At 35.3% G+C, this 16,723-nt stretch overlaps 1 protein-coding gene across 16 annotated transcripts in view; it reads right to left on the bottom strand.

Moving 5' to 3' along the window:
* Window positions 1-16,723, bottom strand: part of LOC123674906 (zinc finger transcription factor lin-29-like) — a 145,610-nt gene that overhangs the window by 26,355 nt on the left and 102,532 nt on the right. The gene's annotated exons all lie outside the window — the stretch shown is intronic.

Raw genomic sequence — 16,723 nt, 5'->3', positions numbered from 1 at the left:
TACGCCATGTTTGTAAAATTTTATTCAAAAGTAGGCATTGGAATGCTATCGATTTTATCATCCTGTGTCGGGGGTGCTGGAAGGGGGGCGGGTTTGCTGATATTTGCGTGTGCATCCCTCCGATTCGCATGTAATATTTCAAATGAAATTGTTGTTGGGTTCGGGACGTGTCCGATTTTTTTTTTTGAGGTTGGTTAGGGACGGAATTGTCCGATGGAAAATATTTTTCTCTAGCTCGAAAAGTCCACATTGAAAAATTCAGGTGCTCTGTTTTTTGAAAGGATAGTAATTCAATATTAGCTGATTTGATATAACAAATTGAAATTTGAAATAATTTAAATATTTCTAATTCCAACCTAATTCATATTCTTTCTGTGGAATGTGTATCTTCATATCAGCTGGACAATATTATTAAAGATCAAATCATTTTTCGTTAGACCTACTGTGATAATAATAGAAGGGGGATTCTGAATGAAATAGATTTTGCTTCTAACATTCTCTGAATAGGTATATCCACTGCAAATTGAAAAAAAAAATAGGGATAGTGATTTAGGTATTACTTCCTCCAAACTCCATTAACTTTCATTCTTTGAATTTTCTGGTTCATTATTCCCCTCACTATTCAACAAGATCTAAAGTCAATTTGTCGAAAATTATGAATTCATGGAATTAAACCTACATATATTCTCAGCTTTAATAGAACCATGGTTGAAAATTTTGAAATTTGAGATATTTTTTGAGATGCAGCATTCGTGTATACCTCTCCATAAGATGAACACAAGAGAGATTATAAACAAGATTTGCAGCATCCTTATCCTTCTGAACGGAAGCAATGGGTTTACACACATAAATATTAAGTTACCGTACTTGCCGTTATAAATAATGCTGGAAATGAATGCTAATGAACTCGATTTTCAATTTCTTTAAATGATCTCAAATTAATTTCATTACGACTTGTTTAAGCACATATTATTTTTCCTCATAGTGTTTTCCTTTGAACTATAGAAAAACTTATTTATTAAAATTGCCCTTAAGGTAAAATATTACCGAACGAGAAAAGATGAAAACAATTTCTTAAAATGGAAATTATATCATAACAAGTTAGTTAAGATGTAGCACATGGCATATTTGTGAAATTTTTTATCATCGAGTTTTCCTCCGAACTTATTGAGACTTAGTTTGTAAAAATAAACCGAAAGAAAAAGATGCAAATTTCGATAGAAATATCAGCAGTGGCCTTGAAAAATCACTCTCTGATCATCCCTAAGTGTAACTCCTGCTTTTCAATCCCTGGTAGCGCCAGGCTCGTAGCGGGGTACCTAACCTATCCCAATTCGGATTTCCCACACGTTCTACCTCTGATGAAAATTCGAACATATCCCCACCTCTCGTTTTCCACCCCTCTCACCTCTGTTGTCATGAACCAACACACACTCACGCACTCGTCGAGCTATTTCAACTGATACAGATTTTATTGACAGCATCTCGTGGACCAATAAAACGAACGTATATAATTGTGATATGGTATCCAGAGAACATTCGAAAAAATATTTATTTCGATTTTGGGGTACGACAGACAGGGGAGAACCTCCCTAAATCCAATTGGAACGGTTGATGTGTTGGGATGTCTGGTAGCCTTTAGGTGTTCCGAAAAAATAGACCTGTTTACACTCAACTTTTTGTAGCTTAAATGGTGAAAATTCTATGAGTTTGTTCTATTCAAATGTGGTACAGCCAAATTCGTTTTGAGTTTATATATCAGGATCAGCAACAGTTTCCCAAAATTCTAAATTATCAGAGAAAAGAGTTCATCATTCTCAATGGCAAACTTTTCATATAGTCTGAGCAAAACAAATCTTGGAATTTTAATAATTTATTCATTTGAAGGACCCCCGATCTCTTTTTTTCGAAATAATAAGATATCAGGAAGCAGATCATAGATTTCTTGATTGAAGAGCGTATCAGAATAATGATTGTTTCCAATATTTCGCTATATCTTGGTTTCATGGTCATGACTCCGGAAAAACCAACAAATATCAATGCTTAGGTTCAGTGGAACTCGTTTTCTTTGGTTTTTGAATGACTATTTTCTGTAGAAGAAAATATTCAACTTTTCATTCGACACCTGAAGAAGGTCTAATAAAGGCCGAAACGTTGTGAAAGAATGAAGTGAAACTTGTTCATTTTTTGATTTCCTGAGACCGATATTTCCCAACTTCAATTATTACTTGGAACGAGATTTTTCTATCTATATGAAATTTTCATTTTATTCAACTGTTTGACAATTTTGGTAATAACAGTTGCCCCTCTTAATATATGGCCTGTGTATCTCAAAACAGTTGATAACAAAGCCAATACTATTTGACATTATGATAGTGTACTCGAACTGAAAGTAATGACAAAAAATCAGATAATTCTAAGGACGAATTTTTCAATTAAGTACAGGTTGAATTATGACGTGAACGAATTTCATTTCAAATAATTTTTGACTGACCCCGTATCTAACAATGATTTTAATTAAAAACCAGTCTAAATTCATTACCTTATGGGTCAGCAATATTTGCCGCGCGAAAGTGTTAAAATGAAATGTTACTTTAAAGAAATGTCATTTTACAACCTAGACTTCGCGTAAATCGAAAACTAGACATATGATTGAGTTGGACCCATAGACTTTCTTGTCTCAGAGGTGATATTCTACTAAATACGAAAAATTCAAAAAATTAACCGATGATAATTTTTCCATTAGGCTACTGCATGGTCCAATTCAGTCGAATATTTTTGAGGTATTGATGAAGAATTTAGTGATAACTTTCTCAAAATACACGCAGCACCTACATATTTCGAAGAGTCGGTTGTAGTTCTTGTCTATCATGATATCTATCATGATATACTTTAGCGAACTAGAGGATTCATATTATTTTAGCATGTAAGCTAACTTTCTCAAAATACACGCAGCACCTACATATTTCGAAGAGTCGGTTGTAGTTCTTGTCTATCATGATATCTATCATGATATACTTTAGCGAACTAGAGGATTCATATTATTTTAGCATGTAAGCTTCATCAATGAAAACAACCTAATTGTTTGGGGTGACTTTCGGGTGAAACTTCGAAACTGGAAAACTGAAATCAAACAATTCCACTTCCTAGAAAGCACCCAACCTAATCACCCAATTCTATCCGTTAAACTTTCACTTACTACGGCATATGCCTGTTACCTATGCCAGCTCGTGGCAGCCGAAATCCACCTTTCGACACGTGCCCTCCGTATCCTTTTTCCTCTCTCAACGACGTTTCGAAAGCCGCTCAGGCAGAGTCCCTTATGCAGAACCCACCGCCAAGAACGCACACGTACTGTTTTGCATATGACATGACAATCAATGGGGAAGAAATTTATATATTTCCTCCAGGAAGTTTAAAAGGGTTGTGGATATCTCCGAGGCCCTTCCTTACAAGACATAAATTGTATTTATTTGTTTTTGTGAAGCGGTCATTTGTTTTGAGGGGTTGAAAGGATATATCAGTTTGTAAATGAGGTGTTTTAATGCAGAGATAAAGAGGGAACGACGACGCTCGGAGGACGGTTTGTGAGGCGTAGTTTTTATTCAACGATTTAACGAGGAAATAAAGTCGACAGAATGAAGGAAATATCTGCGGACCATTCAAAAAACTTTGAAAAAAAATTGAAATAAATATAATATTTAAAACAAAAATTTCACTAAAAAAAGTCCGTAGATTCTATTATCGTTTTTTTTCTTGTTAAGAGGGAAGTGAGTGCTCAGTTCAAAACGAAATTAGAGATATTTCTTCTAACAAATCACAGATTTTTATAAGGTGTTCAAATAATTGTAGTACTTCAATATTTTTAATTTGCGAATAAAACAATAATAATTTTGACATCTTTTCTTTTTCGCAAAAGAATTGATGATATAAAAACCCTACAAAGCACGGAAGTATTTTACAAATATTCGTATGAAAAACTTAAAAAATCATTACAGAAGAGACTATACCCTAATTTCGTGGAAATTTATAAAAAGACTCGAAAAGTACTTCCTTCCGTTGAAAGTTGGAACTATTGTAATATTCCTAACTTCTACTGATCATTTAATCGTTCTGGCAACACCAAACATCACGAGAATGTCACGTGGTGTTGTTCCCTCTTAATTTCTTTCTTATTCATTAGGTGCTGCGTACTGAGGATAAACCAGTTCCATCGAATCAAGCCCCATATTTCAACCTGTTTTCGATATCTTCCTTATTTCACCGCGATAAAAACTCATTAACACCTCAATTATCGGCTTGACATCGAAGAACCCTTCCTGCACCTAATCAGTGATAAAAATTCCTATCGATGTTAACGAGAAGCTTCCGTGTTAATTTAAAAATATAGAGAAGCACATCCGGTGCATACAACCGGAATTTTTACACCCTTTTTCATTCGTCTTCCTTGTCCGTAATGACCAAGTCACAGTTCGGAATATTAATAAAGACTTTAGACGAAATTACCTTCTTAATGTATTCAACACCTTCGTCGTCTTCCCAGAAAGAATTGTGACTTCAATTCTCACCCTTCATCCGTATCAGATTTTTATATTTGCATCTTACGACAGGGGTTGCAGAGGGTAGTTCTTTCGGTCGGACGTTCCAGAAACCCTTTTTTCATCTCGGGGAGCAGAAGAATTTTCCTGGGGTTATCTCAGACAGATTAGAGGGTTTTTAATAAACGTTAAGGATCGTTACTTCGACTCACTAGGTTTGTAGGTTACAAGGGTGACTTGGAGAGCTTCCACTAGGGAAGAAATAGAAAGTTTATTATATTACGAATGTTGGAAGATCCAATGAAAACTTATGAGAAATTTTCGAGCGTGATGATCCACCCTGTATAGCAGTAGGAGGCGCTATAAGTCACTGTCCGCATACCAAACAAATATCCACCCTTTCTTATCTTCCTCAAACACATTCATTACCTAAATCAAGCCTGCCATCGACCAGATCGAGAAAAAAAAACAAAAGAAAGGTTCGGAGAACAAATGCAAACCGTTCTTTCATTCAGCCGGATGGACATATGGCGTATACGAGAATGAGAACAATTACTTTTTCTACTTGAAGTACACCTTTATAATGGACTGTAACGATTATTAGTCGTGTGGAGACCCACCCACTATACAATCGAGCTTAACCCTTGTACGCACATTGTTTCAAAAATTTCGTTACACACCTGCCCCCCTCTGAACCGGTCATGCTTGTAATTCTTCCACCGTGTATATCGCTTATCTTATCGACGAAGACGAATGAATAATGGTTGGCCGTGGTTCGAGAATAGCAGCATTGCTCTGGCTCATTTTCAGCTCTGGAATGATGCGTCTCCAAGTGCAATGATTTAATAGCAAGGCGATTTGTTAGTAGGTGTCCAAGAATTATCGGATCAGAATACGAAAATATGTATTTTGTTTTGATGTTTGAACAACTATTAGGAAAATATGATTCACTGCTACTCTTTAAAATGTGTACGGTATCCAAGGGGATGATCGGATTATGCCGATTTTGCAGTATGCTCGATCCCATAATTTTCAGTTCATCGGTTTGCAAAATTTTTAAAATTCAGGTGTTGGTAGAGTCAAGGATTTTGGAAATATTAACTTTTGGTGAAAATATTACATATTGGTGGCAATGGTGGGTCTTACTTAAGAGATAGGGAACAGAGAACAATACGGTAATACTATTGATACTATGATAAACAACACGGGTGTTCCACAAGGAAGTATTTTGGGTCCAATTTTCTTTTTTTTTTGGTCTATTTTTATCAACGATGTAAGAGGAATATTTGATGAATACACCATATCTTGTTTCTTGACCATCGTTGCTGATGATACGAATCTACTTGTGTCTTACTCGAGCTACCCAAGGTTATTACAAAAAATGTTCACTCTACCAGAAAAAATACAGCACTAGTTTGAAGAAAATGACTTGATTCTGAACGTTGAGAAGACTATGAAAGTTCTATTTCGCACCCGTCAGCAAATAATAGATAGAATGGTTAAAAACATCATGATTAATCAGGAGTTGAAACCCAATCAGTGCACTAAATTCTTAGGGGTATTTATCGTGAGCATCTCAGCTGGTCAGAACATATAATCAGTTTAGGTAGAAAGCTGAATTCGATCACTTACAGTATTATAACACTAAAACGAGAAATCCCTGAAAGTCTTTCATTTTGCGAATTTTGAGAGTTTGATGATATTTGGACTGGTGTTTTATTGAATCCCTTTTTGGAGAGACCTGTACATTTGGAAAAAACGATTCGTTTTAAAATGACACAGTTTATCTTTCTCTATCTAGTCATTCTGAGCTTTCCTAAACGAATCTTACTCTCCGAAAAATTCACCCGAACTTAAAGCTGTCGAATATTAAATATCACTTCGTAACATTATCTACAAGGATTCGAATCTACCAAACCCATATCATCAATGATTTCACGTAGACCAGGTGCAAGACACTAATAGGATATATATCCCAACCATCGTAGTTTTTGCTCCATTTTTTGTGTCAGTCTCAGTGCCGTAACCCCTCGGCGTAACATGTAATCATTTGTTTCAATCAATGGGCAATTTTATAAGAGTAATAGGACGCTAGGAACGGTCATTTCATCTTGTATCGGACATATGGTCCGTTGGGGGCCCAACTAGCAACGATTTATGCGTCCAGTATCATTTTTTTTTTGCTTCATATGCATATGTTCCGTGGTTCGATTCCCTAACCCTAAATAATCAAACCATAAAGGCACATCTGCTTGAACCAGAGGTCAAATACGGAATAGGCTTTCGTGGACATTCTAAAGGTGACGCACCAAGCGCACATCGAATTTTTAAATTAGTTTTCATTGTGGCGTTATCGAATGGGGCAATTAAAAAGGCACGTGTGATATGGTAAACACCTTTACCAATTTTGAGGTATGGGAAAATGCTACACTTCACGGATTTCCGATTGGAATTACACGGTCTTGGTCAGGCGATGAAAGCCGTTGTTGGTTCTGTGAAGACAAATGGTCCCTATCAGCTGTCTCAGAAGTGTGGACGGGTTATGTCTATAATTAGTCACATGATGAATGCGAAAGTAATGTTTGAATCTCTTTTGGGGATTGAAAGAATAATTGTTGAGGTTCGGCTCTCACTGATTTTAGATGTTTTCTACAGATTTCTGTCGGAGATAATAATGAAATACAATATTATTTATTAGCGGAATTTATATGAGTAGGAATACTTTTTTCTATGGAATTTGCTCCGAGATTTATATTATTATTATTATAGAACCTACTTAGTTCCTTAAAATTCAAATAATAAGTTAGAAGACAAATTTCGATATACACCTGTAATGTAAGAATATGTTTACTATTGCCGAAAAATACCTCATTTCGGCAATAAACGCAAGTTTCAATCGAAGTTTCTTTTAATCTAATTTTTATCTAGCAGCGCGAAAACGTTCATAGGTGTCATGGCGTTCGCTTATGACGTAAAATTTAAGCAATCCTCTCCAAAGCATTTAATTTTGTGTCCATGCAGAACGAACAAAATATACTGGATTCTAATTTCATGTTCATCCCCAAACCACGAGTAAACAGCGAACAACAATTAATTAGCACACAAATCAATCGAAACACGATCAGTAATAACAACAAAACTTCAAAGCGACACGAGGTAGGGTTCCACAGAATGAAAAACTTGCTATAGTTCGTGTGTTTATTGATTATACTTAATAATGACGTAATTCGCTGGATTCGTCTTCCAAATAACATGGCCGATTGATATGTGTAATCCATATTTTAATTTTATTGAAAGTAGTCATTTTTTCTAATCCGTATGTTATGATCTGTCCCTAAGACAATTAGTTCCAACCTATTTACCAATAACTTCTTGGATTTATTTGGTCAAACGTTGTTTTAAATCAAGACCAATTTAATCCTTTCAATATCCGACATGGTATTCAATAAACATTTGATCTTCAAGAATTAATCTTTTTTTTCGTTTTTTGGAGACTTTTTTATCAACTATGAATTTTTTTTTGGTGGAAAAAATTGATCGATGATGTTAATTTTTCAAGGTTCGTCAAAGGTAATTCTTTGAATGACGCAAATTTTGTTTGATTTTCATCATATGTTGAAAGCCGAATATTACAAAATTTTCATAACTACTTGATGAAATGATGTTTTTGAAAGACTGATTTCGAGGTAGTAAAGATAAGTTCGACTCATTTCAATAACTTCCAGAACTCCAGTTTATTCTACTGAACTGAAAAATATTGAACAATCATCCACCTGGTATGTTCTCACCAAAGGAAAGTTTTCAACAAAATAATTTAATACTTAGCAGAACATATTTTTCTTGTAGGTACAGCTACTAAGGTGGTGACATGAGTGACATACTTGAGAAAAAGAACAACACATTTCAACAAAAATCTCCTCAATGCAAACAACAGAATATTGAATAGAGATGAAGCCGTTCCGCTAAGAATCCAGGTATGTAGGTATATAAAATCACATCCTAAACGGTACCATCTAGAGCAAAAATGACAAGAATAAGACCCCCCTCGAAATCGTCTCGAAGCCCCAGGAAAACTTCCAAACCTTAGATTTTCCTCGCGGTTTTCGATTATACGGGGTATTGCGGATTATTTTAACATTCAAATATCATTCCTCTGAGGGCAATTTGAAAGTACTACGACGAAAAATCTACTGAGGGTCACAATCTCATATTTGATTAGTTATTATCTCCATATTTGAGGTTTGATGTTTTCTTTAATGATAGCAATTTTGATACTCTTCCTTTCAACTATTTTTGTCATAATGAAAATATATTTTTTTTCTGGACATATACCCAGTGAGGGATCTACCGGTATAGTGACGGGGTCCAAGGGGCGGAGACCCTTCGGTGAGCAAAGCGAGTATTGAATATATTCTTGTTGGGATAAAATTATGTTATTTTTTCATAATAAGTATAAGTTTCACTGCTCAGAAAGAGGAGAATTCAAGTCACCACCTATATAAATATTGTTCCTAGATTTACAAGGTTGACGACTCCTTGCTCATGTTCCTGATGTTGTTAAATGTTTCGATCGGTTTGAGATTTTCGTAATGAAATTCGGGGTAGGTTGTGTTATCGTCCTACGTACGGGTAGTAATAGCAACGCGGGCGAACATGTTACACGAGTTCTGTAAATACAGGCCTGGGAAAGCAATTCTCGCGCGCTATATAACGTCGGATTGCATCCCCTGAAATATACCCCGATATCGGACACTTCCAGCATCGGAAGCGAACGCAAATATCCCGCGAATCGATGGCTAGCAAGCGGGACTACGTAGTTTACGTTGTCCGAGAGGGTGCCTCGGACCGAACCACCCTCATCCGAGTCGATAGTGGACACAGGGATCGGACCAACAACCCCTCTCGTCGTGATTTCTCATTTAGGACGTGTTCCGTCCAGATCGAACGTGTATGTGTGTGTGTGTGGACCGAAAATGCACCCCGTCGGCGAAAGGGTGTTGTTGCATCCGAGTCGGATGAAGTGCAGGGTGGCGGAACATCCCATTAGTGCGCTTGACCGCCGAATAGAAGAGGTCAAAAATTGTCTGACCGATATTGCGATGCGGGATAATGCCCACTGGTGCACTGATGGGGTGGATAACACCCCCTGTATCATCTGTGGTCGCGGTGTACTCTCTAACGAGTCCGGGGAAAAATGAGGGAGCTTCAAATTCTAGCGTAACTGTTGCAGACTTTGGAGTAGTAGTTTTTTTGCATTCAATTGATAACAAATTCTGAATATTTGAAGCAACCTCGGGAGCAACAAATTATATGCTAGAAGTTGTAAATTATGAATTTTATAGCGAATTGAAAACGAATCCTAATAAAAACGTTAACCTCTGATTGAATTAATATTTGTATCAAATTTAGTGTAGTTTGCCTCGTAGGTAATATGTATTCATAATACAGGTGCAGAAGGCATTAACATTCTTCAACGAGTTCAAAAAGTTATTGAATGAACTAGTGGTACAATGTGCCTTCTGTACGAGTATTATACATTATTTTCTTTAATTCACTGAATTTTTATTGAAAAGTTTTTATATTACATTAATAGAATATTTCCATAAATATCGTTCAGTGATTTTACATAGGAAAATGTTGTTAGGCAAAAAATAGTTTTTGTATCAAAAATTTCACAAATAATAGATGAATCCGTGAAAGATGAGTCCCTATTACCAACATATATTAAAATTCTCTTATAACCATGAAATCTGTGAGAATCTGAGATATTCTTGCATGATTTTGGTCTACAAGCTATGACAGAATGAACGAATTTACTACTGAATTGGAGAAAATTGCTTCCGAAATGGCATAGGAGTGCAGTTTTTTTGAAAACTAGTTGAAGTTTTTATCAAATCATCGTTACTCGTAAGGGATCTGAAATAATTCGAAATTTTTTTTTTTCGAAAGTGTATTCATTTCATGTATCCACCGAAAATCTCCGTTTTATTTTCTCGAAATAAAATGTAAATATTCACATGGAAGTTGATTTTAAAGGTCAAATGAGTTTACTCGAAGAAAAAAATCTATTATAAATATCGAAATTATGACATCATTTTGCTAAAACATTCACTATCTGATATATCATTTACGATATGTAATTTTTTGTGTAGAAATACACTTTCAACTGACAAAATATCAAAAACAACCCAAAGAAAAATAAATTATCCAAAACTGTACGATTGATTAAACGGTCACTTAATTGGATAACTGAATTAACATAAAGACAGACATACGATTCAGAAGTTTTTATTTTAAAATACTATTTTTCCTCATCATTGTCCGAGAGTTTGCAATCTTACAAATTTTATATTCATTTCACTAACTTGCATTTGACGATACCGTAGGATAACTGTCATAATGGTTGTCCTGGTAGGATTCTCGCCCCCTATGTGAATATTCTCTCCTAATACAACAACTGCAGATGAAGCCATTGCTACATATTTGGGAATTTGTTCGGTTAAAACTAATATTACATGGAAATAATTCATTCCGCATTTCCTGGGACGAAATTCAGCCGAAAATCAATTAAATTTGGTCATAAAATCGACATATAAATTAGTATATATAGGATGCATGCAGCAGAGAGAATAATTGAATTCGAAATTATTTATCGGATATTTAGCGGAATGCGCAGCTACCGGTTTGTGTTGTCCCAGGACAATTGCAATCAATAATAGAATGCAAAAAGCAAATTTTGAAGGTCTCAATAAGCATTGAACTCAAGATAATACTTTTTTCCTCAGTTAGAATTGAATTTTTGGACTCCAAAGTTTATTTGTACACTGCGACCATTTTTTATATTTGGTAGGTAATTGTAACAAATAAAGTAGGGCATCTACCATCTACCTAGTTCAATTTTTGAACCGATGGCGATGGTTTTTTGCAAGGCTATCTACCGCTTAACTCTGGTTGTGTACATATCAAGTATGTGCTAAGTTTGAAGCTCTCTCCTCATGTCTATTACAGTATAGATCCTATCATTATAAATTTATCTATTACTGCCAAAATTCAGCCTGCTGTGAACTCAGAACGAGAAAACTCTTAGTTCCTCTAACAGTCCTCAAGATGTATGTCTTCAAGTTGCCCGTAGTATCTCCTTTTTTAAATGATCAGACAATTCTCATTCTTCTTTTTTCTTCTTTCACATAGGCTTAAACCATCAATGATGTCCCTATTCGGAGCAAAAACTGTCACTTCTCATCTTCCTCTCTAGAAGTGATCTATCTTTTGCTCTTTCTACAGTTCTATCCTACCCCATTCCCTCTATATGCGCATTCCATCATCTCTTTTTTTTTAGTTTTACAGTCCTGGATGCTTTGCACTTCATACAATCTTCTTATATCTTCACTCATTTCTCTTTCGTAAAAAGTTTTTCCGGTAATTCTTTGAACAATTCTCATTTCTGTTGATTCCAACATAAGACTTGCATTAGATGTGTCGGGTCTAGCATCGTCCATATAGGTCATGATCGGTTTCAGTTGATCATACGATGAATCACTCAATTTATTGAAAAAGAAGCAAGTTGATTGGTATAAGAAACTGTCACCAATTCAACCTGAAGTATCTGTAAGAATGGACTACTCTAGAAGGTACATTCAAGTATCCTTCTTTCCAGAAGATTTTTTGATGGCATTGCTCTGCAATCGTTTGTAATGATACTGGACAGATTAACCATTGCAGCTTTAGGCCCAGTTTCACCAAATGCTTTAATCTCGACTTGGCTCTTAAGTGAGGCCTTAGATCACGATTAATGTAATGTAGCGTTTCACCACACTCCAAAGCGCCATTAAATCGACCAATCGCGATTTAGCACTAATCGGCCATTTTTGGAGGATTATAACCTTTCAAGTTGAGATTGATAATTATTTATCAGTATGGAACTCTTGTCTATGTAATTATTTTTCCGGAAATTTCTAATTTTTGGGTCAATTTTATCAAAATATGACTATATGTATAGGCTCAATATTTCCCATTTAAAACACATGTAAACTTTATTTTGTGTTTTATGAAATTTATTGCAAAGAATAATTTATTGATATGTTTGATTGAAATATTATTTAAGAAGCAGTTAAACTTATTAATAAGAATAAATAAGTTGATAAAATTACTTATATAGTTTTTTTTCCAGAATGTGTGGTTTTGTGAAATGGGATAATTTATTTTTAACTTCTGCAAGTTTCCGACATTTCGAAGCACATCACTCGACATTTTCGGCAAAAATTAACTTTGTTTTTTGTTTACAAGATGACAAATGATTTGAAATGTTATGAGTTATGAATGAATGACACCTGACACCTAGCGCCAATGGTGGTCATCACTGCTAATACGATACAGAACACTATTAACTCTTTGTTCACAACGTTGCCAAATGGTTTGACTATTTAATCGCGATTTGGTTAATCGCGATCATCTTCGGACGGGTTGATGCATGGTGAAACAGAAAACACTGTTAAGCCTGCTTTAGTAACAAGCGGAGTTTAATCAATCTGGGATCAAGAGCTGATTGGTGAAACTGGGCCTTAGAGATGTCTGTTGGAATATCTTTTCCTCAGTGCATACCATCAGATTTGTGTGAAAAGCTACAAAGGCAGGAAGTGCTCCAGAAGAACATCTTGGTGAGATAACTGGAAGCAAGTGATTTAGCCCAACAACTGCTCAACTTTTTCATTCAACAATTGTTCCAGAAACGGTCAAAGCATTCCAAGAATAACAAAAAGTCTTTTTCGACAGTTGTGACAAATATCTACTACTGCGAGTCCCTTCGAGGCTGCCGAGGCAAAAAGCCAGTCAGTTAACGCCGAATCTTCATCTCTCTCTCCTTCGCATATCCTGACGAAATTAAAAAACGCTTCGAATCTGGCCGCGATAATTTGAAATGACCGGCAATCGGCCAGACGTAGATTGATTGCTGATCCGTTGGCAGATCGACGATTAACTCTCTGGCTTGTTAGGGGATGGTCAGACCAAATTGGCCCGGAGGGCTATCGGAGAAAGAAATATTCGATTATACCCTCCGCGTTTTTTCATTAGAACGATTAGGGTGTTTATTTGAAATCAATTTATTACTGGGGCGCTTTTTTAGGCGCATTGTTTTCTCGCGGGAACGTCTTTTGATGATCGTCTGCTATTGAGAGGGATGCATAAGGAATTTACGGTCCAGATTTGAGTCCTGAATATATTTAGGGGATGTTGATATATGCTTAATTTGATTTAGAAAAAAAGACAGATTTTATGATAGGTCGAAAAATTCTGATAACGAGTGTTTTCTCAGATGCATGAGTTTCGACACTTGAGAATGTCAGAATGTGTTGACGTTTCTGTTCGTTAAGGTTTGGCAATTCATCATGAATCGTTTAACGCCAGAACAACGCTTCCGAACCAAATTGTGGAAATTTATTTAAAAAAAATAAATCTCTATGAGGAGTTCATTGAGCACGTCCATTTTAGGGTCAAGTAATTGATCGTTTTCGTACTAATTCTACTCATCTCGATTCCAAATCATCAACAAAACAAAGAAATGTATATACCGATGAGAGTATGGCTGCTGTAGCGGGAAATGTTGAAGAAGATGCCCAATTAATGTCGATACGTCGCCGTTCTCAACTTAATGGCCTTTGTCCGCCTCGTAGCCGAGGCGGAAAATATGCTGGTAATCAAATTTAAAGAATAAATATCATGAAATCGTCCACTGTTATAATAAATTCATACGCATTAAGAGTTGAAAGAGGTGCATCTATCTATGAGAAGTATTGACAAAATTGTGTCATTTTATAGAGTTCTGTCCGAAATTTCGCATCCAGATGTATATCAGTATTTGGAATATTCTTTTGCGTCACATTACCAGAACCATAGGAGAATTCGAGAAAAATATAAAAAATATAATTTCTGATATCTTTATGAAGACAGATCCAATCGAGTTCACATATTCCAAGTTGGTAGAAAACAATAGTTTCAAGCTTGGTGTAAAATTTCATTTTCGAATTCGAATTCTGAGCTACAGAAGAAGATGAACATTTTGCCTATTTGATCTCTTTGATTGAGGTACAATTAAATAATTGTTTACTTCCAAGCGAACTAGTTCTAGTAAAATATTGTAAGCTTTGGAGTTGTGAATAAAACTCATCAAAGAAGTCAATCATACCTTAGAGGTCACACATAATGCAGTTCTGAAAATTATTCTCAGTAAACCATGACTTTTCCCAACTAAAGAACTATATGAGTGTAACCGATTGATGAACTTGCGCAACTTGTATTACTTTTGCTCTTTTATATTTTTCTTGAAAGTAGAGGAGATTTTTCCAACCCTAAGCCTCGGTTACTGTACTAGAGGTAACACTAGTAAGAATTTGGTAGTCCCGTTGTTTCATAGGAACATAAATCATAGATTTCCGATTTTCTTGCTACCAAAAATGTATAATCATCTACGCATCAAACTGAGACTGAAAATAACAAAAAACTTCACAAAAAACAACTAACAACATTCATTCTTGATAATAAATCAGTTTTTGAGAAACTATTTTAATTTTCAGTACAACTTCTCATTCAGTGTCAACATGTATCCAGTATTTAACAGTTCTCCGTTCTGTTCACTTTTCTTTTTTATTTCTGTAGGGATGTAGCTGAATACCTAAATTTGTGGCAGGAATTGAGCACACAAACTTTGTTTAGGCAAAATTTCCTGATTATTGTAACATTGTATCGAAAGTGATGATGAATAAATTATTGAATATATTATTAAGTAATTTTAAGGTCTACTGACAATTTTCCTTAGTAGTTTCAGACAAGTTGTTTCAAAAACTCACAACAGCACCTCAACATCTTATTAAATTATTCGATTAGTAAAATTTCCAATCGTTTTCCATAATATTCGAATCGATAAAATAATGACACGTTCATATAACCCTTCCATCATCACTTCCTAACTAATCAATTTCTCCTCAAAACACTACGTTCTTCTTCGAGGTGCTGAATCATCACGACCTCTTCAACCACCGCTTGACACAATTTCGGAGCCCCAAATTAAACTCGCCAACTGTCGCTATCCGGCAAAAAAATCCGAACCTAACGTATAATTGTCCATTTAAATCTGGGGTTCCCAATATACCATGTGCTACCACAACCACTCAATCATGCCTTCTGTTGATGTATCAGTTGCGACACCTGTTTCTAGAGAAGATAGGGAAGAAGATATCGAGACCACCGAGACGATCTTTTTGGCCGTTACTCCCAGGCGGAAGGCCAGGTTGAATTGGGTACCGTAAGTAGAAAAAAAGGGGAATTCGGAAGTATGAATTCAGGTCATGAATATTGTATAAAGACATTGTTGTGTCGTTCTTGTTAGAGTTGTATTACAAGAACGACCTAAACGGTGATCAATTTCAAAATGTAGTCATTAATTTTCAACAATCGAAACAGGAACCCAAAATATTTTTCATCAGAACTGACAACCTTGAGTTAACGAGAAAATACTATTTTATTGGAAAACACTATAAATTCCCTTAGAAGATCAGAATCTATTAGTTAACGATAGAAACATAAATACCGTGTTCCTAAATTGGAGATACAAAGGAAAATGAGAGATTTCTGTGATAATTTTAAGAAAAAAAGAGCCATAAACATGGGCCGCAAAAGCTTTGTTTTTGAGATACTAGGTGTTTCATAACATAACTAACTGGATCTTCATAATCATTTTCCTGAGGATTACTAGAGATTTGTTTGAAATTTTTTTCTCCAAATCGGTAGCAGATACGACTAAACTACAAGAAACCAAAAAGTATTATTACTGGACCAGAGTTTCTCTTTAAATTTTTCTAAGCTACCAGCGGTCCACCAAAAAAATCCAAAGGAAATTGGCATTATTCCAGAAAAAATATCACCCTGTAGATTTGCATTCAAAATCACCATATCACATAAACTTTGGAATTGGAATATCTATGACAAATTTGAGTTTTACCTATATCCTCTGAAGGGAATATGCTATGAAAAATGAACTTGAAAAACATCAAATTTTAACATCCCTTATCTCGAAAACAAAGAGTTTGCGACCAATATTTATAGAACTTTTTTCTCAAAAATGATCCGAGAAATCTGTGATATTTGTTTGTACTTACAATCTAGGAACAAATTCATTAAATCATTACGAA

The sequence above is a fragment of the Harmonia axyridis genome, chromosome 3 (genome assembly GCF_914767665.1).
Source record: "Harmonia axyridis chromosome 3, icHarAxyr1.1, whole genome shotgun sequence".
Classification (NCBI taxonomy): domain Eukaryota; kingdom Metazoa; phylum Arthropoda; class Insecta; order Coleoptera; family Coccinellidae; genus Harmonia; species Harmonia axyridis.
This window is presented reverse-complemented; position numbering and strand designations above follow the sequence as displayed.